Below are 25,465 nucleotides of genomic sequence, written 5' to 3'. Positions count from 1 at the left end.
AATACACGTTGATCCTCTAATCCTATCAGTCTATGTAAATAATTGGTCTAAATGCAGTTTGACGTCTTTTCATGGTCATCAGATATGACCCATTTGGACTTTCAGAGGCACTGTAGTGACATGAAAATGCCATCATCTTCTACAACATTGATTCACCAGTAAAACCCATGGAGTTGAATTAATAGTCGCTTTTCCATTGGACATATGTGCAAAACTTTACCAATATTTACTAAATGTTGAAAAAACAGAAGTGCATAATGTTTTTTCCATTAAATCACAAATGTGATGATTTGTTTTATTTATTATCGTGAGATGTCACAAGAAGTCATTCCATAAACATGGCGACAAACATAAATATCTGTTGTTTTGAATCTAGAATGCTCATCACTCCTCTATCCCATACTGAATTTAAACATGATTCGGTTATACCGCGCCATGTTTGTTTTAAAACTCTTCTTCTTTGCATGTTGTAACATCCATCAACATCCGTTTTTTGTTGTTCAAGTGATTTTGGTTGTGCAAAAAGGTCTTTCCATTGCAGTTTTGCATGATATACCAATTTCGCTATGCCCAAATAAAAAACACCTCTTGCAAGCGCTAAAACTTTTCATCGAAAAATGAGAGTTTTGCGAAATTGTCTTTTTTCCATTTGGCAGATTTTTATAGTTATATAAGTTATATTCACATATTTTGAGGGTCAGTGGAAAAGTGACTACTGACAGTGGATGGACACACTTAGCTTTATATTCAGTTATTGATAGATTTGCTGAAAAAGTCACTTTTTCCTTGGTTTTATATGTTTTGATAAAATAACCCTAAAATATACTCTGAGCTGTAATGAACATCTACATAATCAGTGAATTAAATATGGGGAAAAACCTGAAGTTCACTGAGAAAAAAAAATACAAAACACAGAGGATAATGCCATAATAAATAATGATAAATCACCTAAGAAAAGTTAAATATAGAGAAAAAAATATTTTGGAATGACCACAATTGTAGCGCTGGGTGTTTATTGGTTAAGTAAGTCATAATAATTCATTTGTAGCGTTTTTATCCAGTATCTGAGTACATTTTTCATTTCTTATATTTCCGCTCACAGCATCAGACACAAACAATTACAAGTCAATTTGATGCTGAAATGTGTATTTTTTGTAATTCCTCCTGCCTGGTCCAATGATAGACTGATGCAGTGATTCAGACTCACATGTGTGTTTGCAGTTATGCGTCTGCTAGGCATCCCCAGCCGTGTGGTAACTAATTTCAATTCAGCCCATGACACCAATGAGAACCTGACCATTGATGTGTACCACCCAATGGACAGAATGATGGAAATCCCATCGTACGACAGCATCTGGTGAGACACACTCACATCCATCAGCACTGATCATATTTACTGATTAATACAGTCTAGGGGGAGGCTTTACACTGGTCCGTGTTTGTCATTCCATTTTGATGCAGAGGGTCAAAAACTAATGAAATGAGAGAATATTTTCAGTAATAAGTGCACAGAGGCTTCCCTGTTTTCCTCAATTTTCTCACTTGTTACCAACAGTTAGTTTAAAAGGATAAAATAAGCAGGTATTAAGTTATGGAAGGTAAAACTATCATTAACCAGCGGATACCTGGAATAGACTCTGGAGGATGGACCACTGTCATGACCAGTTAAAGGGGTAAGGGGGGGGGGCTGACATGACCAGTTAAAGAGTTAATAATATGCATGAAAATGTTTGAAAAGGTAAATGAAATGACAGTGATAACATGTGAATTCTAGGTGGGCCAGTGTATCTTTTGGTAATTGTATTTTCTTTTCAGTAACAAAAGAAAAACTAGTGGTTAATTGATTTTCATTTTAAAATAGAGGAATTAAAATTGAATTTCAGTGTCAAAACAGATAAACCAAATTTTAAAAATGGATTGTTTTTTATTTTCCCTTCCTAATAACAAAAAATAAAGTTACTACCTGACAGAAATGGAAAATGGACCAAAAACGCCTGTTTTTTTCATTTTCTGAGACTGGATATTGTCATTTTCAAGGAAAGAGCGCTAATGTCTAGGTCACAAAGATTCTTATGAACGATGGGTTTGTACAAATCTTCCAGTTTGTACAAAATCTGGAGTTCGTAGACATTCATGGAGGGAGCATTAGTTTCTTATGGCTGTCTTACAAAGTTGGTATGGCTGTCATTCAAATCACGAGAGCAACTTGAGAAAATGACGGGATTTTGTGACGTGCGAAGACCGTACAGTTGTCATGTTCGTTGTAAGGATGCCTTAGGACCTTCCTACGTCATACCTATAGCTGGGTGAGAAACGAAGGTAGAGGTGAAGGTGTTGTGGTCCGCTCCAGCATGGCGGCAGACCCCTCCCTCAGCAATCAGACACACCCACATCATTAGGAGTATGTAGGTGTAAGGTGTATGTCTGCGGCTGTGCAGTGCTGGATCATTGTCTTCACTGCGCCTCATCACCCCACAATAACCCAGACTTTACTACCATCCTTCACTCACCAGACTCTGACTGCTGCAATCAGGTTTTTCCATTTGTTCCCCTTGGTTGCTGTTTGTGTTAATAAATGCATTTTTTTCCCTTCAGCACCGTGTGTTTGAGTCCTATTCATTTACACCCCTTGATAGGAGGAGCAGTGCAAGTGAAATGGGTCAGATTCAGAGGCACCGGTAACTGACGCAGGACTCTGCAATGGATGACAGACAGGAAGCCCAGCCAATCATTTTATTCGGTTCAAATAAAATGATTGGTCTGACTTTTATCAGAAATATATGAGAATTAAACATTTTTGAGTCTCAAAACCTGGGGGATTTCTTTTACATTTTAATTTGCCATAAACTTATTAGGAGCATTTTAAGATTACAAAAAAAAAAGTGTAAATATGCAATATCATACAGTATAGCTTTAACATAAAAAAAAGGCTAATGCTAGCTCCATGAATGTGGAGGGGGCATATTTGTTCCATTTTTTTCATTTCTGTCTGGTAGTAACTTTATTTTTTGTTATTAGAAAGAGAAAATGAAAATGAATCCATTTTTTAAATTTAGTTTATCTCTTTTGACACTGAAAAAGAAAAACACGTTGAAATTCAATTTTAATTCTTCTATTTTAAAACGAAAATCAATTAACCACTTTTTCTTTTGTTTCTGAAAATCCAATTACCAAAAGATACACTGATCCAGGTATTCCTGTGCTGCTTTTTTTTTTTTTTTGCCAAACATGTGAACTGCCAGTGCAGTGTGTGTGTGTATGTGTGTGTGTGTGTGTGTGTGGGAGGGGGTTCTCTACCAGTGGTGATTTCTCATAGACTGCAAGGGAAGCCCGGCTTCCCCTAAAATTATGAAAATTAAATGGTTAAATATGTATGGTTGTGTTGACATTTCATTGACTACTCATTCATCTCACAGGTGAGTTCGTTCAGAATCAGCTTCATCACAAATCAATGGACTCAGTGTTGTTCACTTCTCATACATTCCCGTTGTGCTGTTTTCTCATACAATCTCTGCTCAGTGCATTTGCCTGTAGACACCCGGCGTCCATGCACTTGTATGGGACTGAGTGAAACAGTTTTTTTCATTGCCTCAAAACTGGACGGTAATTGGATAAATGCCACAATGTTGTCCCGACCCCGGACGTCCGGCGTCTCTGGGGGTGAATGGAGCTGTGGGCGGAGCCAGGCTTCCACATGCTGATTGGAGGATCAGTCAAAAGGCTCTATCCCTTTGACTGACAGCTACTTTGAGATCTACTCCTTCACTTGACAGAGTTCAGTTTGATACCATCGCGCATTCTGCTTGTGAAATCGAGAGAGAAACCACTACGAAATTACTTGTTCATTTCTTGCACTGTAAATAAAACACGCTCATTGTACTTCCTTGTTTCAATTGAACATAATTTCAATGTTTTCTTGTTTATTTAGTACGGTAAAGTCACTGACCATTTTGTTAAAAAGGAACGGAGGGCCGAATTTATGTTTAAATAACTTGACTTTTTTTTTTTATGTAAGCCAACAATGAGCTTCCCCTCTCTGAAAGATGAGCAGCCGCCACTGTTCTCTACACACAACTTGTGAAGACAAAACACACAGTCAATGAAAACCTGTTTATAAACATTCCACCTTATGAAGGAGACATGGGTGTCCATGTTGGAACCGGTTTGGCCGGTGCTTGGGCAGTGGAAACACAAGAACTGGTGCTAAGTCAGGCACTGGCTCCAAACTAGCCCTGGAACCAGTTTGGTGGAAAAGGGCTATAAGAAACCACCTCTTAAGCAAACTGCTGTCAATCCATAACCGTACATCCTATCAAAAATTCTTGCAGGAGAATCTTATGGTGAGTCTTGTGAACGTATCAATGTATAATATGTGGGAAAAAAATAAGCAATGATTGTGGGAACATGGAGTTTGTCAAACATGTTAGTGACAGAAATTTAACATGGGAGTGAATCAGAGAAAAATCAGCCCTCTGTGCGCTTAGAGGCCTATAGATAAGAAAAATGAAAGATTTAAAGATTAAAATGTGAATACTCTCTAAAAGAAAAGAGTTTTAACAATTTGATGTACAAATTTTACTGTATTCCCAGAAATGTGAGAGTTATGAAGAGTTGTTTGCAGAGTTTCCAAAAAACACAAATCAGTCAGAGTTAGAGTGTAGACAGTTTTAGCCAATTAGCTGTCAACATTCTGTTCCCTATGTGTATGTGGTTTGGTCAATCGTGTTTTGTGCAAAAACGTACACAATATTAGTAACAAATGTCACACACATATTCTTTGTGCCGGAACACACTTTTTTCGTATGGTGGCAAGAATGTAGGTTAAATCGTGTGGGAATGGTAGCGATTTGAAAATGGCCCAATTCATTTCAGATGAACAAATTCAACCAGTGTTGTGCAATTTTTACGAAATCCGTGCATTGGACCTTTAACAGAAGTCACAGCATATCTTTGGAGGCCTGGCTGCAAGTCTTAGTTTCAACTGTGAAGAGAAGACTTCGAGTTGCAGGTTTGAGGGGTCGAGTTGCAACAAGAAAGCCATTGCTGAGACTTCAGAATAAGAAAAAGAGGCCTGCCTGGGCCATTAAAACACTGCCAGTGGACTACTGAAGACAGGAAGAAGGTGTTATGGACTGATCAAACCTGCAACTGGAAGTCTTCTCTTCACAGTTTTAAACTGAGACTTGCTTACTACGACCACTATTGAGCTGTGCTTGAAGCTGTTGTCCTGTGAGTCACCTATCACGCAAGCTGTTGACTCTCAGAAACTTGTCTTCTGATTCTGTTGTGGCTTTGGGTCTGCCAGACCTCTTCCTGTCAGCATTTCCCCCAGTTTCTGAGTGCCTTTTGATGGTGAAGGAAACTGGACTTACTGACACCTTGACTTTCTTGGCAATTTCTCTGTAGGAATGACCTACATTTTAAAGTGTTATGATGGTCTGTCTCTCTTCTATCGTTAACTGCATCGTCCTCGCCATTTTTATAGTAACACACTACTTTCTGCAGTACAATACAGTTCAAATAATGCTCACAACGGTATGGTACGGGGTTGTAAGTAATTAAGAAATGTTGGGACACCTGTAGAAATTGGTAGCACCAACTTTCAAGGCTTGATCAACCTCCATTGCTGCAGAACTGCTTTAAGTTGTTAACCCATTTCTTGTTCGCCTTTTTGTATAATTCTGAAATGTACATTATTTTTCAGTTTTGTTTAACCTTACCTTTTTTTTTTTTTTTTTTACCTCTTGCAGTTCACTGCTTACCTTTGTACCATTTCAAGCTGTTCATTGGACTTGAACTGCTTGAATTTCAATGCAAAACTGGAAAAAGTGGGGTGTTCTGAAACTGTTGACTGGTAGTGTATATATAAAACTCTATAAAGCAAAGCAGTTACACGGTCAAAAACTCAGTAAACTCAGTAAAAAAATGTATAAAGGAGAACCACCACAACACTGGAAACAGTAAAGACAAAAAAACATAAGAAAATCAGTGTAAAACTAGAAGCACTCGGAGAGCACAGACCTCCGCCAAGGCAGATCAGTGCCCCCCCCAATCACCGCCAAAATTCAATCATTTGTTCCTTGTGCCAGTATCAGCATTTCCTGAAATTTTCATCCAAATCCATCCATAACTTTTTGAGTTATCTTGCACACGGACAGACAGACAGACAGACAGACAGACAGACGGACAGACAAACAGACCAACGCCAGCAAAAACATAACCTCCTTGGCAGAGGTAAAACAAAAAAAGCCCAAACCGTCTATTTTTTTTTGTGAGTCGGTTTTACTCACTGATCTGTTTTGAGTAAACAGTTGAATTTTCATGAATATTTAAAATAAACTACATTCAAAATGCTCGCCACAGACACATCAGGGGTTAAAGGATTTTAACTGAAAAATTTAACATAATCTAGTTTATAATACTCATATTCTTTTACCCTAGTAGAATGTTTCATGTATCTGATGGACATGTGGATGACTGTTTTAAATGACTGCACTGACACTTTCAGTCAAAGGATCTGAACCATACAATTTACCATTGAGCTGTACAAGCACAAAGGAGTAGAAAGCAAATAAAATTAATCAGGTGTTAAAAATCCTCTGGTTACTTTAAAATAAATCTGAACATTGTTGTGTGTTTTAGGAACTTCCACGTGTGGGTAGAATCGTGGATGACGCGACCAGACCTGGCAGAAGATGGAAAATTTGATGGGTGGCAAGTTGTGGATCCAACACCACAGGAGCTCAGTGATGGTATCTACCCTCACTTACTGTAAACCAAAAAAATGTTTTTTTTTAATTAATTTAAAAGTATAATTAATTTCCACCTAAATGATAATTTTCATAATTAACTATGTAATTCTGAACTTGTTTTGAATTCTCAGTGAGAGTATCAGGTATACACGAATGTATTCTTATTTCCTTGTGTTGTAGGTGTGTACTGCTGCGGTCCAGCATCGGTCAAATCCATACTGAATGGAAACACTGACCTCAATTATGATGTCCCATTTGTCTTTGCTGAGGTTAATGCTGACTGTGTTGATTGGCTGGTGAGTACACAGAGTTCAATGAGCTCATCAGTACAACGGTTCATGAATTTGAAGGGGAGGCGCCCTATTATCAGAAAGCCTGTTAGTCAGAAGATCTGTTAGTCAGAAAAGAGTTAGGGTTATGGGCCTTCTGACGATAAGGTGGGCATCATTTGAAGCCATTTAGTAAAAAATGACAGTGTTTGAGACAAAAAACAAAAACAAAAAAAAAAACATATTAGGAGAACTGGATATAATGCAGGGAACGTCTGCACCTATGTATGGAACATCCAGCTCTGATGATACATACATACAGTTCAGAGCTGCAGTGAATCTATATTATAATACTGTAAGGTCTCAGAGTGTGTGTGTGTGTGTGTGTATCTGCACAGTTCTGAGAAATTGAGACACATTAAATATCTCGGCAAGTTGATAGGACCAATATTTTGGGAGATATTAGTCATTTTGGAATACAATAGCCTTACAATCATATTGCTATGCCTATGACGATTGACGGCAAGCGTAGTACCATGCTGCATGTGGCGATATGAAGTTAAAAACAGGAACGATGCATATACTAACTTCAGTCCCTATGTCCCTAATATATTCATTGTCATTTAAATTTTAATGAATGATTTACCAAACAATTTTTATATAAAATACAGACTAACATCTTTTCTTAAAACTCAGCTCTTCCCAGCATAAAAACTACCACATCTAGAACCCGTGGTTCCCCACAGGTCAACGCACTAGTATACATATAAGAATGCACGCTCCCATGTGAATGCTCTCTGAGATCATTATACTTTGTGTCCCATCAGGTCAGGAGTGATGGTTCAACTCGGAAAATGTTCACAGACTCAAAGAGAGTTGGCCAAAGTGTCTCCACCAAGTCTGTGGGATCGAAGAAGAGGCTGGACATCACGGACACCTACAAACACAGAGAGGGTAGGTTCATCTGATAAACGAAGGTTAAACAGACACGATTCAGCTGATGGACTTCATTCTCAACACACTGTTTCATATATTCCTTCTGTTGGCTTACTCAGCTGAACTTCATTTTGATTATACAAATGTTGTGTTTTTTTGCATAGTTTGGTACAGTAACCCTTATTTCTGGTGTAGTAGTGCATTCCAGTCTCTCAGCGCGGTGCGTAATAAGCAGGCTACAGTTGCTGTTATTAAACTTCTTTATTCTGCTCCCCAACACAGCATGACAGTACATTCAGTTGGCTCAGTGCTCTAACACCTGACACACATGTCCTGTCCCCTCACTCTTTCTCTGAGGACAACACTCAAAGCATGTCCTTCGGGAACAAAAACAGGGAGGAACCCATCTTCCCTTGGAACATAGAAACCACAGTTGGGGAGAAATAGTTTTTTAAGATCTTGTCTGATTTTGTTATATTTTCTATTGATGATGAATGAAACTGGGCTTAATGGGAGGCCTTACAGCCAGTGATATCCCCTATTTAGTCCTACTGATGGGAATACACCAGCCTGGAGTTCATAAAGTCACCACATCCATTTCTGGAAGCTTTCAGGCTAATTAAGCCTGTAAAACCTGACCCATCAAAAACTAGCCTCTAAATTCAATTTTTTAAAAAAAAATCAAGATGTTTATTAGACCTTTTAAAAAAATCCAAGCAAAACATTTTGCCATATAATTTTGTTTATGATACATTTTTATATCACATTTGATACAATGGGCATTTTTATAAAGTACCTTATATACTTGCAGTATCAAATATGACATATGACATATAGGCAGGTACCTGTATCTATATAGGCTATATAACACAAAACAACATGTTGTAATTACCTTCACAGGAACAGAGATGGAAAGGGATGTTTTCCATTATGCAATCACCAGAGACTTCTCCAAAGACTCGGATGAAGATGAAACACCTGAGGAAGTGGCAAATACAGAGACAGATGAGGCAAGAGAGGAGGTGGAGTCAGGAGAGGGGGTGGAGAATCACCGACCCACCGATACATCTGCGATGGGGAATGGAAACGAGACAAGAGAGGACAATGACAGGATGGGGAACAGCGTCACAAATGCAACCACTGGAACCGGAGCAGAAGTGACCATCGACAGCACCGCTCCACGGGTGTCCATGGAATTCCAAGAGGTTAAATCTCCTATTATTTATCTCTTTAAGATTTCCTTTTACATGCTTGCACTGTTTGCATTTCTTATAACCATGAAAGAAACTCTGGGGGCCTTTGGTGTCATATACTGACTCCCAGTGGCTCTCTGCTCGCTCATTTCTCAGCATCTATTTCATGTTTGAATTAGTAAAACTGTATAGTGGAAGCAACAACTGGCAAAATGTGGGATCTGAGAAGTTGTAGAAGCACACCTACCTGAGGAATGTTTGTGGCAGTTTAGACATGACACTGATGCTGAGGTGACTCTGCTGTCGGCATCAACAGAGCCTTGTATAGCTTGGCTCAGTCTTTGATAGCAGCTTTGATCAATGCTTTAGTGACTCACTGCAGTGTTAAGCCTGCAGCTGTTTCAGTTTTGCATGTTATCAGATAGTGATGACACATTGTGTATATTCATTCATGATCAGTAGATGTGGAGCTCAACACTCAGTAGTTGCTTTTCCATTGACCCTCAAATTGCGAGAATATTCCTTGCACACAAAAATTTGCCTAATGAAAATATGACAATTTCGCCAAAACTCGTTTTTCAATTAAAAGTTTTTGCACTTGCAAGAGATGGTTTATCGGGCGTAACAAATTTGGCATATCCCACAAAACTGCAATGGAAAAACCTTTTTGCGCAACATATTTAAGTCATTTATTCATGGCATTTCAACCTATTTCAGTACAAAACCATCTAATATAATATCGAGTGGAGTTTCATGTGGAAAATAAGACCAGTAAGACAAGTAAGAAAATGTGTTTATTTTGCTCCTTTTAAAATCATATGTTCCAATCTTTTTTTTTCTTGGTTTCATTTTTAATATTTTGGTTCCACTTTTTGAGGGGCTTAATATGGGCAAAAAAAACAAAACAAAACAAAAAAACCCAAGAAAATTAGAAATACTGAAAAGTTTGATATTTTTCAGGTTTTGAATGAAGCTATAAAATGGTTTGTTCGTGCTTGCTGATGACCACTGGTGCTAAATAATGACATTGTGAGTTCTACGCATCTACACACCCATGCAAAACAAGTGACTGCTTAAAGTTAAATCTTTTATTATTATTTTTTAATTCCTTTCACAGATGTACAAATAAACCAAGCTTCTAAATTCCCCAACCACTTTAGAACTTTAAATCTACACATTTATGTTAAATTTCATTAGTTACTTTTCCATTGACCCTCAAATTGTGCAAATAAAAATTTGCCTAATGGCAAACCAACAATTTCACCAAAAGACTCTTGTTTTTTTGATGAAAAGTTTTTGCACTTGTAAGAGGTGTTTTTTTCGGGCACAGCGAAATTGGTATGTCACGTAAAACTGCAATGGAAAGATCTTTTTGTGCAACTAGCGTCACATGAACAAAAAAAAAAAAAAAAAATACGGATGTTAATGGATGTTACAACAAGCGAAGAAGAAGAGTTTTAAAACAAACATGGCGCGGTATGTGTGGACACACGAGGAAACCGAGCCATTTTTGAATTTGGTACGGGATAGAGGGGTAAGGAGCATTCTAGATTCAAAACAACAGATATTTATGTTTTTTGCCATGTTTATGGAATGATTTATTGTGACATCTTGCGATAATATTTGTGATTTAATGGAAAAACCAACATTATGCACTTCTGTTTTTCGACATTTCATAAATGTAGGTAAAGTTTTGCGCTTATGTGCAATGAAAAAGCGACTAATAATAGTGACAATAGAAAGAAAAAAACATGTTGTAGCCAAAAATGTATTCCCTCATTTTGACAAATGGATTCTCATGATAGATTCTTGTGTTGGAGGTGCACTGCATGTTATGCTGTAGGGCAAAGGACTGGTGTGTTGTGGTGGCTCTGTGTGCCTAATCCCAATTCTCATTTTTAATGAAAAATCTCTGTTTTGAGCACCAAACAGCCCTCTCCCTTAGCCCTTCCCCTTTCACTCATGGAGAATGTGCAAAATAGAGGGGGAGGGGCAAGGGGGAGGGCCAAGGAGTGAAATGGGATTGGGCCTTAAGGCTCATTTATGTTTGCTTTACGTATGTAAATAGGTACATCCGTTTCTAATGTTGTCATGTGTCACTGCCTTCATACTTTCATGTGTCCTGTACGTTGGAATGAGCGTTTCTCAATCAATCCACCAGAGGGCACCACTCTTAATTACCATACTGGCCGAGTACCACGAAGAAGACGAAAAGAAGAAAAGAAGAAAAAAGTTTTTTGAGAAGAAGAAAGTCAATAATGACAAACATGGCAATGACAGAGGAGGTTTTACTAATGTTAATATTGAGAAGGGTAGTTGTCATAAATGTGTCGGTAGTTTTTCACTAACTCACACTGTCGCTCTTTGAAAGCCTCTATTTACAGAAATTATTCTGTTCAAATCTCAACACTGCCTCCACTGTTCTCAGTGGTACTGCTCCATTTTGTCTGTCCAGGTACGCATCTGCAAACTCCTGGAAAATGGCCAGAATTACGCATGTAATGTACACAGGGTACGGACAGAACGCACCGTCCGTATCCATCTGCATCTTTAATGTAGCGCATAAATGAGCCCTTATTCTGTCACCCCAAAATTATTCAGCATGCGAGAATGAATTAAGTAAAATGTGAGAACAAATTACTGAAAATGTTGAAAGTATTCTACCATGTGCTCACAGATTAGATACACAGTATTCATAGTTTATATCTAAAAGCAGCTAGTTCTAGGTTATATACACTGTATCGCCAAGAGTACTGGGACGTCTGCCTTTACACACATGAACTTTAAATGACATCCCATTCGGAACATAATAATATGGAGGTGACCCACCTGTAATACCTTCACTTCTTCTGGAAAGGCATTCCACAAGGTTTAGGATTATGTTTATGGGATATTTTTTTTTTATACCATTCCTCTAGACCAGTGGTTCTGAATTGGTCTGGTTCAGGACCCACTATCATCTCTCAATGACAAGACAAGACCTGAATCAATAAAAGTTAAACTTCTCAAATGTATTCAATAAAAGATGGTGTGTTTTGAACCTGAGAAAATACAGAATGTCACAGTATGAAAACACAGAAGTCAAGTTGAATGATAAACCAAACTGACCAGCAGTTGGCGATGATAAATATGGAAATATTCCCTTTAACGTTAATTTAGGTCCATTTGAATCAAAACTAATTAAACTATTGAAACAAACTAAGGTTTTTGTCCAGTGGAGGTAAAACCATATTTGATGGAGTCCTTGTCATACCTGAGTTTCTCCATGATATGAATAGAAACTTTTGATTCTTCTTTTATGCTGTGAAATGTCTGGTGTTAATTATCATTACAGTGCATTACCACCACCTACTGTTGGGGAGTGTGAATGGACTGGGCTCAGCTCCATAAAAATAAAGCACAGGATTAGTTTATTAAAGCTATACCGTATGATGTGGCATTTTTACACTTTTCTTTTGTCATCTTAAAATGCTCCTAATAAGTGTGTGTCAAACTAAAATGTAAAAGAAATCCACCAGGTATTGAAACTCAAAAATGTTTAATTCTCATATATTTCTAATAAAAGTCTGACCAATCATTTTAGTCGGTCCGAATAAAATAATTGGCCGAACCTGGCTGAGCCTCCTGTCAATCATCCATTATGGCCGTCCAGCATCCGATCCATTATCTCCGTCTCACATCCGATATGTGTACCACTGAATCTGACGCTTCACTGGCACTGCTTCTCCTGTCACTGACCACAGTCTACTGTCTAGGATGTGTTTGGATAGAACTGACATGCACATGTGGAAGGGATTAAACAGATTTATTAACAGAAACGACAACTGAGGGGCACAAACGGGAGTCTGATGAATGAAGGATGGAGATAAAAGTCCGGAAGTCAGCTGTACTGGACTGAACAGGTCTGCATAAAGCTCAGCTTTTATGACGGTGGGACTCATACAGGTACATGTACATGGTGTCACACATGTAAGATGATGTAGGATGATAATTGTATGGACTATGAAACCTCAAATGTCCACGGAAAATTCGCGGAGGCCGCGCGTTCACATGCGCGCGCCCATCCCCTGGGCACTGCAGTGAAGACACTGACCCAGTACTGCACAGACCAGGTCTACTGATGGAACAGGAGCCGCGGGCCCGCGGCAGGTGGATGATGCATCTGATTACTGAGGGAGGGGTCCGCGGACACGCCAAAACGGACCGGACCTCCACCTCTGCTTCCTCCTGTTTCCATCGCGCATCAGGAGAGAGGAGGAGGAGCCTCAGAGCTCAGGCAGAGAGAAGGGGGCGGGGTTTTGGAGGGAGGCGGGTTGTTCATGTTCAAACTTTCACTAAGTGCTGTGAGAAATGCCACATCGGTAGGTATAGCTTTAACAGTATTTTAACCCAGACAAAGGCCCGCAACCCACTGAAAATGGGTTTGCAACCCACTCGTTGAAAATCACTCATCTAGAGGCACATTTGTGAGGTTTGGCACTGATGTTGGATGAGAAGGCCTGGATCCCAGTCTCCACTCTAACTCATCCAGAAGTTGAGGTCAGGACTTCCACATCAGACTCACTCATCCACGTCTTTGTGGATGCTGTTTTGTTCACTGGTGTCAGTCATGTTGGAATAGGAAGGGGCTATCCCCAAACTGTTTGTTGGGACCATGAAATGTCCAAAATGTTTTGTTCTGCCGAAACATTAAAGCGGAATTGTGGAAGATTTTTACCCTAATTAAACAGCTTCAGAGTAATAGTAACGGTTAAATGTCTTGTCAGGGGGAGAATGGAAGCCCTCCCCCTTCCCACTAGGGCAGTGGTTCTTAACCTTGTTGGAGGTACTGAACCCCACCAGTTTCATATGCACATTCACCGAACCCTTCTTTATTAAAAAATATAATATGATTTTTTTCAAATTCAAGACACCGGCATATGTTTTACTGGTGCACAAAATGAACCGTGCATTAACATCACTGTGTTCAAAGAACAAAACCAATACAGTGCATGAACTCACAACAAATTCCATACCTTTTCACAAAGACATGACCTTTTTAATACTACCACACTGAAATGGTTTTAATTTTTAACCTTATGTATTCCAATAATGAACTTATTGTATTTATGCTATTTATCATTTTTAACATTTTAACACACACCCATCACCTAATTTCCATCAGGCTACAATAATAATGAACATTTCCTGCAAATCAGTGTGACTTCTGCTGTTGTGTATATGTATGTGTGGGCCGTCAGGTCAGCCCGGTTTTCGTTTCATCTCACTCTGAACTTTCCGAACCACGCAATTTTGACATAAAAAAAGATAATTGCATGTAGTGTATAAAAAAAGTTCTCGTTATACTCCTTCAGTATTTTTGTGATCGTTGCTTTATTACGGCACTAGCTCGGCTTTAGCGTAATACGATTTCTCCATCCGCGACGGTGCGTCGGTCGTCACATGATTGTAACTGACCAGAGCGGTGACCGAAAAATGTAAACAAACGCTACACATGGCTGCCTCCGTGGTTAACAGGAAGTAGCAAAAGTCATAACAACGATGTGGAAAATACTCAAATAATTCATCGTCAGACGAGTGGAAGAGATTATAAACACTTCCGGATGTGTTGTAGTGCTATAAGCAACAACAATACACCGCGTATATTGGATGTCAATCAGAGAAAGAGTCTCCGAAGCCGTTTGTTTACGTACACGGACCTAGCCCGACACACACACCCGACTAATGAGTCGAGTGTGTGTCTTGACCTCCGCCGAACCCCTGAGACTGACTCACCGAACCCCTAGGGTTCGATCGAACCCAGGTTAAGAACCACTGCACTAGGGTCTCTAGGCTGAATATGCCACTTGCAACTTCTCTGCCACCGTCCCGTTGACCTAGATCTCTCGCGAGAAACGTCATGGTTTGCGTCACTATGACACAAACATGCCCCCAGCCAGGCCCCACCCCCTAGATAAAAACACAAGCCAGCTGGTCCAGCTTTAGCAGGATGGAGAGAGCTGAAAGAAAAAGAAGCATCTAAACTGATATAGACTGGTGTTGTTGCTGTTGTACTTGTAAGTATTGCTCTGACGAATTCTTTATACTCAGTGTATTTCAGTGGATTTGTGCTCTTGATGATTGATATTGGTTGTAACAGTGTTTACTCATTTATGAGCTCATTTTATCAATGATGCCCCGATGCTTGCTAGCTAGCAGAGATGTTAGCATACTCACTAGTAATCATGATTGTGTCATGTAGATGTATGTTTGTTTCCTTTACTAGATTGCCCTTTGTTTGCCTCAGGACTGTGATTTTATTACCAACCACAGAATTTTGTCAGCTGAATCTAGTTTTTGTCTGATGCATGTGGTCAATTATATGTCCCATTTCTAATTTGTTTCGTCTGAATAGTGACTGGTGTAAGAACTAGCCTTGATTTTTCGATCTTACTTGGTATTGTATGATACTTGTCCCTTGTCCAGGTGAAGGTCTAGAAACTAGATGATTGTTGTTGTTATAAATGTTAGCCCCTAGACGACAGCGCACTAATCGTTAACAGGGCCGGGATGCGGTGACAGGTGGGAGCTGCTGATGTTTGTTAGCCTGTTAGCTCTTAAGCTGCGTGGCTAACATTAGCAGTGCAGTGCTAACGGATGAAGACAGAGCCCCAGACCAGTGGTCTCTGCACCCACAACCAGCAGGTCAGTGTAACCCATCAGCCTGGACGGCCAAGGGGTTCCTGTCCACATGTCCCCCCGCTGCACCTCCGGTTCTGCGACTTACATAAAGTGAAAACAACTGTCCGAAACTTGTCCCCCCGCTGCACCTCCAGTTCTGCGACTTGCATAAAGTGAAAACAACTGTCCGAAACTGGGTAAAGTTTCCCAATCCACTCTGCTCCAGTAACATCTTTGATAATCCCTTTTTGCCTTCTTGTCACTGGCTTCATTGTAAACAAATGCACATGGTCGGAGGGGTAGGGTTAAGGATGGGTTTTACGACAGTGAATATGTATGTCCAAACTGTAGGGGGAGCTGCGTAGAGAAAAATGATAAAAACAAAACAAAACAAAAAAAAAACGAGCTTAGAGAACAAAAACAGTAAAATCTTACACAGTTCCACTTAAAGAGTTCCTTTCATTGGAACTAAGGGACCAAGACCAACCCCATAAAAACACCCCCACACCATGGCTCAACGCAGACCCATCCATCAGTTTAAAAGACAGAGGCTTCATTCTTTTATCACTGTTCTTGAGCTAAACTGAAGGTGACATTGAGTTTGCAGGTCTACAGGTATTAAAGGTGGGGTCTGAGATCTTAGAAAAACGGTTCGAGTAAGCTAGATTTTGAAAATACTCAATTCAAAAGTCCAAACCCCTTTCTTCAGACGTCCCTCCGAAGCCACGCCTCCAGAGTAGTGGCACGCACAATGTTTGTGCCCAAGAGTTCACGAGTGCTGCACAGCAACTATTCACCGGCTGAGGCTCTGCTCTGCTCCGTACCTGGGTTGGGCTCCGACGCCGTCTACGGTCTGGTCCAGCCCGGCTGAACCGTCTCTGACACCGGCTGAGGCTCCGTCACCTGCTCTGGTCCCTACTCTGACTACGGCCCCAGCTGAGCCCCCGGCTCGTGTATCCATGCATAGCTCATTCAGTCTCCTCTAACACCCCCGCTCTTCCAGAACAGCCCCAGTTCAGACCTATGTGACTAATGTTACATTTCCTAGTGATTTATGTTAGTGACAAAACAGTTTGCCGATGAACTTTCCATCCTATTATAACTAATATAATAGGATGGTGTTTTTTCAGTCCTGTCTGTTCCACAGGTGACTGATTTTTTTTTAAATTTTGTGTTAGAGCATTTAATTAATTAGTTGTAATCGGGGTGTGAATGGGGATTTTAAGGAATATAATAAAAAATGCTCCAGAAAAACATCTCAGACCCCACCTTTAACCTCTGACCCCGCACTGTGATTTTACACTTCTTGGATGACTTGCTGTCATTCCAACTTGCTTTCACTTTGTTATAATATCACGAACAGCTGACCATGGAATATTTAGAAGTGAGAACATTTCATGAATGGACTTATTCCACAGGTGGCGTCCTATCCCATTACCACACTTATCTACACTCCATCCATTATTTATGAGCTATTATTAACAATGCACCTTGCTCATGACTATTTCACAAGCATGAACTAATGTGAAGATATGCCACAAAATATATTAGAATGTGAATAAAAATATGTTAGTGTATGTTTTTTTTTTTTTTTTTTTTTTAAATTTGTATATCTGCAATCCACAGGAGATCACATTGTTTAGCCTTGTTTTGTTAATAGATTCCTAACAACAGAAATATTGTATATTTGATCCTATTATTTCCAAAATGGCCTCAGTGAATTGATACTTTTCTCTTTGTGGTCATTGTGGAGCTCAGTAAGTGAAGAATGAACCCCTTTAGCACATTACCAGATCAGAATTCAGATGAGCACTTCTTAGGATGAAATATAATTCCTGTCAACATTTCAATCAGCCTCATTTGCACAGTGTTTTTACTGATAAATTAATTAAGACAACAAGATACCTGCTTAACATCAACATGTTCGCATTGTCACTATGAACATACAAAGACCCCATATTAATATTTGCATGGATAAAGAAGATGAGCACAGCATTAAAGTATGTTTTCCTGCATGGTAACATCAGAATATTTAACCAAACCTCTTCAGTTCTTACCCTGGTTAGCATACATACTTCGCTGTCCTTTTAGCACATGTTTGTGTACTTGACAGAAATTTCAGCCATCTGTTGAAATTAGATAACTCCAATACATCCATGATAACGACAATATGCTGATTGGTTCATAGTTGACACAGGTCCGTTTTCCTACAAAAAGCCTTCCACTGTCTCTAGAGCTTCTGTCTTCTGTTCTTTTAATAACAGTGTGCAACAGCTGCTACTGTTGGCTTAGAAATACAGTCAGATAATGTTGGAAAAGCAGCTCCCAGCATAACCCAAACTCTGACAAAACTCAAACATGCATTTCATTTCATTTCATGTTAGAACATGTGATTCTTTCATATTGAACTGTTTTCCTTACCAAGGGTTGGGACCCAAATACACAAAGGACATGTTCTGGTATTCTGTCTGTTTTGCTCACTTTGGATTTATTTTAAAAATAGGTGTGTCTGGCTCAGTAAAATGCATAATTATGTCTAGAAAATAATTTTGGACGATATTCAGTGATGCATGATTCAGTTGCTGAAGCAAAACAGTAACATATCAAGCATCTCCAAAATGGATCCCTTTTAGCGTGATAATGTCCATTAAATCAACAAATACTTATGATCATGGTAACAACAAACATTTGTAAATAAGACATGTTTAGGTGATCAGCTGGGATGTTCTATTCACTTCTGTATGGAATGGTTAATTTTTAAACCTTCTTAGTTTGCCTTAAAACTGATCATCTTGCCCTCCTCATAGATTCTAAAGCTTGATATGTTTTATGTATAAATACTGTGTGTTTAGCATAATTCAAGCAATAGAATCTACAAGGTGGGCAAGAATGTTATTTTAGATTTTAAAAGTCAAACCTAAGGATTTTGCTGTATTTTCCAACATGATATTCAAATGAGTTCAGGTCAAAGGTCATGTTTGGTCATTATAAGGAGCTGAATACATATTAAAGGCACTATTTAAGAATTATATGCATGAATGATATATAAATTGGTAAAACTGCATAAGAGCTTTGATGTGATTTTTTGTAAATATTGCTGGTGCAAGGTGGTGGTAAATGGGGGTGAGTTCAGCTGCTGCTGTAGCAGCATCTGGAGGTTTAGAGAGTTGGAGGATATCAGTATACGGCATCATAAGGTGTATCCTTCTTGGAATCAAAAATTCAGCTATTTCTGAGTAAGTCTATGAAAGTGGGCCAGGTAGGGACAGAAAGGAGACAAACCCTTTATCTGAATGACTTTTTCCTAAAACCAGTGGTGGAATGTAACTCAGTATTTACTCAACTATTTCCTTACTATAAGTACAAAGACACTTCACATGGAAATGCTGTAGTTTTTTTACTTAATTCATTACAAATTATCTAACATTTTTCCACACTGATGGACATTATGATAATGTCAAACATGTTAGTGATTAATTTTCATATAATTATTTAAATAATAATAAAGAGTTATTGTCCATAATAAGTGAGTCTACTTCTATGTGTCTTTAAATTAGGCTGCATAATGTGGTATTTCTACGTTTACTTGTGGATCTGATAACCACCATGCCCCCACCCCATTCATAGAATAGGCTACCTCTGCCTAACTCTGCCTGATTCAAACAGACAAAGAACGTTCATTTTCATTTTAGTTTATCTTTCATCCTGCTGCCTCAGGTTACCCTTAAAAAAAGCACTTAGCAACACACACTAATGAGACCTGACCTTCCTCAAACAGCAGTCCCATTTTATTATACTTTACTTCAATACTTTATTATCATTGTATGAAAAGCAAGATTTATCCAGATAATTATAGGTTGGCACCATCTTGATGAATGGTGGCTGAAGGTGCATATACCTTTTAAAACCATCTACCATTTTTTCTTAACAACAACAACAACAACAATAATAATAATAATAATAATAATAATAATAGTAATAATAATAATAATAATAATAATAATAATAATAAATAATAATAATAACACGTGGTGTCAGGCACAACAAACCCCGCCCCTCATGTGTATTGTTGCTTATTTTGGCATCGATCCAGCTGATGTCATCATGTCTGTGCATATGCTGATGTCAGCGTAGACATAGACAGCATAGATAAATTTCAGCCATCATAAGTAAATGGGGAAAATTTATATTAAATGTTCACTAAAAATTTAAACTATAACCTGCTTTTCCCAAAATGTAATCACATCTATTCTGGGTCACTTGCAATCTATAAACCCAATTTGGTGTGAATTCAACCAATTGTTTTGCTGCAAAGATGTTAACAAACTAAGGATGTAATGATCTGAAAATGTCATATCATGGTTATTGTGACCAAAATTATCATGGTTATCATTATTATTGCGGTATTGATGAAATGTGCTCAAAATGTTCAAAAAGTACTAATACACACATTGAAATAATATAACCAAGTTGTGTTTTGAAAAACAAACAGATAAATAAATAAAATAACATACACAATGCACTTTCTGCTGGCAGAAACATTAAAATATTAATATGTAAACATCAAACATACAAATGTGCGTTAAAGATGGCACCTTACGGACATAAGAGATATCTGCACCAGGGGTGGGAATTGATAGGATTTTATCAATATCAATGCCATTGTTGATTCTGCTTACTAATCCAATTCCTTGTCAGTTGTCCTACCGATTCCTGAGTGTTTTTTGAATGGGAAAAAAAGTAGTTGGACAGGTCATAGTAAATCTTGTTTGACCATTTTCCAGATCAAATCATTCAGTGTCACACATATATACCATTGTACACATACAAACATAAAGTTCAACACAATCATATTTTCCTGAACTGTTTAATGAACAAATGTAAATATTCTGAAAGAATGAGGATTCTAAAACATGTTAGGGTGATCTGATCCAGATAGGTCAGTTGTTCACTCCTGGTGAGTGACAGACCAATCCCAACACTGTCATATGGTCCAGTTAGTCTGGAGGTCAGTCACTGGATTTACTGCTGAATTTCCTGAATGTGAATGTTGAATGTGTTTACTTAATACAGTCTTTTTTGGTCTGTTTTCCAAATTAATACACTCTTTAGAGCACAGGTGTCAAACATACGGCCTATGGGCCAAAACTGGTCTGCCAAAGGTTCCAATCCAGCCCATATGATGAATGTGCAAAGTGCAAAAATTACAAAAAAGGGACTAAACAAAATAGTGACCTTTATGAGGAGGGAACATTAATGTCCTTTGAAGAGATTCCTCTCAAGTATGACATTCAAAGAAAGCCTTTCTTCAAATACAAGTAAGAAACTTAATTTCCTCAATGCAAAACCATACAATTACTATGCCAGCAAAAACTTCTCTGGAGGAACTACTTACCAAGAAATGTTATAATAAAGGACTAATATCAGTATTAAACTTGAAACATGAAGGACTAACTCAAATGGAGATATGTCTGAAGATGATTGGAAACAAGTTTGTAGTGAGTCCCACAGACAATCTGCAAATGTTAGTTTAAAACTACTTCAATATAGTTGGGTGATGCAGACATACATAACTCCTGTCAAACTGAACAAATAGAATGAAAATATACCTGATATATGCTTTAAATGTAGAGAGGCTCAGGGGACATTTGTACTTTGTGTCTGGGGAATGTAACGGCATGAAATCATTTTGGAATGAGGTAGTCAACAAAACTAATGAAATTTTGTCTTTTAACATCCTGTTTGACACCAAGCTAATTCTACTTCACCTGTATCCAAAGAACTTTAACTTGAAATTCCAAAGCAAATTCATGAACTTTGCAATATTACAGGCCAAAAGGATGATAGCTCTATGTTGGAAAAAGTTCGATCCACCTACAATAGGTGCTCGGTTTAATGCTTTGGCACAATGTATGGTTCCGGAAAAAATAACATATATTCTTTAAAATAAAGTAGAAGCATATGAAGGTATCTGGAAACCCTTTGTACAGTTCATTAATAAAACAGATATTGGACAAATCTTACAGGATTTAAATTTAAATGTAGGAGAAAATACTGCTGGCAACATTGTATTGTGATGTGGTATCATTTTTGTTCTGTGGTGGTTGAAGGTGAACGACATCTGAAAGTTTCTTTTTAAATTTTTTTAAGGTACCATATATGTTAGTATTTTGAATATCCAGAATTTTTTTTTTTTTTTTTAATTTCATGTAACATTTATTTGTACATTTGTTTCCTATTACACTGAGCATAAGAGAGTGAAATTATGTTCTGTTCATGTGAATGGGGTGGGTTGGGGGTTTAGACTATGTACTTTATTTCAAAACAATACTGTACAAATGAATAGTGAATGTTTAATATGTACACTAAAGCGCAATAAAGCTATTGTAAAGGAAAAAAAAAAAAAAAAAAACAACCTTCGATGTAATATTGTAGAAATTGTTCTTATTTTAGTTCCAAATTCCAAAATTTTAACAATATTCTGCCTGTTACCACATGTTTGTGTAACATTGTGTGTAATGCACATGTATAAATTATAAGTTGTTAAAATTGTTAAAATTGCACTTATTTTTCTTACAAAATTTCAGGATTTTCAGGTTATTCCAATTTTTTTGTGAAAGTTTGTAAATGGAAATATTTTCATAATTTAATGTTTTTTATTGCACTGACACAAAGAGGAAAATTTGTCATTATTTATAGGTTATTATGTTATTATTTTTCTGGTCCGGCCCACTTGAGATCCAATTGGGCTGAATGTGGAACCTGAACTAAAATGAGTTTGACACCCCTGAATTAGAGAGTATTTGGCTCAAGCCAAGCCAAGCATATTTGGTTGGCTTCTACAAGTTCATTGTGATCATTTGTCTGTCCTATGCAAATGAGCGTATTCAGCAAATGTGCTGAAAATATCCTGGACTTCATCAAACTTATTTGTCAAATATGCTCAAAAGAAATTCAATGGGTCTTTAAGTTGGTGACTGTAAATGACTGAGCCTCATTTGAATACATTTTCAAGAAAATTCAAGAATTTTCAGGTGTGGTGGAAACACAAAGCACACAGATTACCAGGAATTCAGGTAAATAAATTCTTGGTAATAAATCTGGTGGAAGAGGGTCTGTTTTCAGACACCTGTTTCCTTCACTCCTCTCTTTGAGTTTCCTTTGTGACTCCTCTGCTCACATTTCAGTTTGGAGGGACTAAGACTTTTTTTCTGAAGGTCAACGGCAATAAGAGACATCAGGTGGGTGTGTATGTGTGTGTATGTGTATGTGTGTGTGTGTCAGACAAAGATTGTTTTGAAGAAAGAATGTGACACAAAATCATGTAGCAGCAGTAGGTTTCAATAAACCAGTCCAAATCCAGAAACGTCTGAAGGGTTGATACCTGTTTGAAGGAACTACAATTAGTGCTTGAGTGTAATCAGCTTATCAAAATCAGCTATGTTACCATGGAGACTATACTTTCTGTGTTAGGTGTGTCAGAGCAGTAGAGAAAACAGAGTGGTGACACTTCCATAGACTCCCTTTGTAAAAAATGGCGGATGAAATATGGACCTACTTCCGGGTTTTGGAGGTGCCAATAGTTCCAAACATTGAACACATTCATTTCTGTTGCTGCTGATCTAACAACTCCAGCGGTAAATTAATAAGATATCTTCATCTTTCAAATTATCAAATGTATTTCCTGAATTAGCGGACATTTATGTTGTAAATTCTGTTTTCTTTGGTATGTGTTGGCGTTTATATAAATTTACATCTTATATAACCGTTATGTTCGATTTTCAGCTGTATCCTGATAGTTAGCTAGCTTGACTGCACCAGCTGTTGAGCTTTAACCACTCTATAACTACAAATTATGGAGTTTTTAAGACACGGTAATGTTAGTACAAATGTGGTTATCAGTGGGTTTTATTTTAGTTGTTTTGCTGAACCTGGTGGTATTTGGTTAAGTTTGTCAGCTAAGGTCACATGCTAATTAGTGTCATTTAGTGTGGGTAGAAATATCGGTCCACTTTGACAGTTATTTTATTCTATTTGTAATTTATTAATGTTTCATAATGGCATGTGATACCTGTAAATAGTTTTATTTGTCCTGTGCTCATTTCGTAAACCTACTTGCTGTAGTTATGAAGTTAGATGGATAACTCAAATTTAAAACTTTTCAAAGTAATAAATGCAGACACAAGCATACCTACAGTAGTGTAACAACGGTTGGAAATATACTTGTGTGTGGTTTATTTTGATATTTACCTGCAATAATGCACTCGCTGCTGTCTGTCCTATAGAAGAACATGACAGTGTGTGGTTTGTTTGGAACTATTGAGGCTTACATGAACCATGTGATCACTGTAGCGGCAACGACAAAGTGTGTCACAACTCTCTCTCTCTCTCTCTCTCTCTCTCTCTCTCTCTCTATGGCTCTGGGGTGTGTCAGTGTGTGTCAAGGAGGGGCTCTGACAAAGTAGAGAACATAAGTGGAAAGTTGGACAGAATCAGAATCTCTTTATTGTCGTACAAGTACAATGAAATTGAGGTAGAGCTCTCCAACTTAGTGCAAGAAATTACAAGGCACAACAAAAGACAGTAGAAGGCACACTTATTTACATGAGGAAAAACAAAAGATACTACTAGGAATATTTGTAAAAAAAAAAAAAGATATATAGAATTTAGTAGTGCAAATATTTTGACAGCAGGGCAAATGGAATTGGAAAAATGCAAATGACATGGGAATTTAAATACTGTAGGATAAATAGAGTGAAAGGATAAAATAATATAGAAGGCTGTAAAAATTAGATATTGCACGTTATAGGGTATGGTGAGGTTATTGTTACAGTGGACAATAGTGTCCACAGGTGAGTGAGTCTGTTTACATGACCATTAACGTCTGATAACTGTTATTAAACACATAATTGTAATAATCAGATCTGACATGTTGTCATGTACTTCAGAAATGCGAATCACAAACCCTGTCAGTCTATAATCAGATTTCTTTCGGTGTTCACACGTACATAGTGATGGTTGAATCAAACTTCCTGTTATTGCCTTTGTCTCATGTTTGACTACAACCTTGATTTTAATAGTTTTTCCACATGTTCAGATGTAGCAGAACTAAATAAATCAGGTTAACCTGTATTCATGCAGTAAGACATAGGAGTAATGAGGACAAATCCAGGTGTGTTAATCTGATTTATTCTAATCAGATTACTGCTGTTATATGATAAAACAGATCAGATTAGACATCATCAATAATAATTTGATAATGATCAGAGTATTAGTGTGGATGTAAATGGGCTCATAGATAAAACTTTGAGGTTGCGTCTCTGGCACATACAAAGCTTCTGGCAAATTATAAAATTTGTTCAAAAAGACCAAAAATAGTTTTTACCTTGTAGTAATACACACAAATAAAAACCATCTTTACCTTTCAGCACAGCTGTGACTGAGGACACAGAGGTGTATCCTTTATGGACATTTTCTTCACACAAAAGTTCTGTTAATTATTCGCAATGATCAGGTGTGTGCTCTATCACCTACTGACATATCAGCCGAATCCCAGTTCACCCCTTGGCCCTACCCCTTACCCCTAACCTCCATTTTACACCTTCACATGAAGTGGTAGGGGTGTACTGATTCTCAATGAATCTGAGGGGAAGGG

General features: G+C 38.0%; 1 pseudogene; it reads left to right on the top strand.

Moving 5' to 3' along the window:
- The window catches only part of LOC115419587 (protein-glutamine gamma-glutamyltransferase 5-like), a 73,152-nt pseudogene that overhangs the window by 35,696 nt on the left and 11,991 nt on the right, over window positions 1-25,465 (top strand).

The sequence above is a fragment of the Sphaeramia orbicularis genome, chromosome 5 (assembly GCF_902148855.1).
Source record: "Sphaeramia orbicularis chromosome 5, fSphaOr1.1, whole genome shotgun sequence".
NCBI lineage: Eukaryota > Metazoa > Chordata > Actinopteri > Kurtiformes > Apogonidae > Sphaeramia > Sphaeramia orbicularis.
The sequence above is the reverse complement of the archived record's forward strand: the minus strand, read 5'-3'. Positions and strand labels throughout refer to the sequence as shown.